Here is a 692-nt window from a genome sequence, read left to right as displayed (position 1 = left end):
TGCCTCTTCTTGCCCCCTTTTCTTATCCTCTTAACCTACCCTACACACTGGGTCAACCCCTTACCCTACACACTGGGTCAACCCCTTACCCTACACACTGGGTCAACCCCTTACCCTACACACTGGGTCAACCCCTTACCCTACACACTGGGTCAACCCCATGATATAGTTGTCACTCTCCCTTTCCTTCCTTCAACTTCTGTCTATTCACACTAGTCATTTCTCTATTTGTTTCCCCTATCTTTACTCATCTATTCCCTATCTACACATCTGTTTCTTATCCACACTCTCTACCCCAGTCCCCGTTTCCTATCCTTACTTCTTATCTATTTCCCCTTTTCCTATTCAAACTCGCTTACCTGTCCTTGTTTCTCTATCTACACTTCCTAAATCACTGTTTTCTATCCCCTTTTCCTTCTACACATTATCTTACCTATCCACACTCTCCTATTCCTTGATTCCTACTAACATTTACTTATTCCCGTTTCCAATACACACTCTCTTACCTACAACCTACTTGCTTCCCTTCCTTTTTCCATTTTTCCTCCTCCTTCTCTTTCTCCCTTTCTCTCTTCCTCCCGCTCCCCCCTTAACGCGTAACATAGTAGCAGGCTGCAAGACCCAACTCATCCATACTGATGACTTGCCGGCGGCTCTTGTTCGGGTCTAGGAGGATCTGTTCAACAATCCCC

The sequence above is a fragment of the Penaeus monodon genome, chromosome 34 (assembly GCF_015228065.2).
Source record: "Penaeus monodon isolate SGIC_2016 chromosome 34, NSTDA_Pmon_1, whole genome shotgun sequence".
Taxonomy (NCBI): domain Eukaryota; kingdom Metazoa; phylum Arthropoda; class Malacostraca; order Decapoda; family Penaeidae; genus Penaeus; species Penaeus monodon.
The sequence above is the reverse complement of the archived record's forward strand: the minus strand, read 5'-3'. Positions refer to the sequence as shown.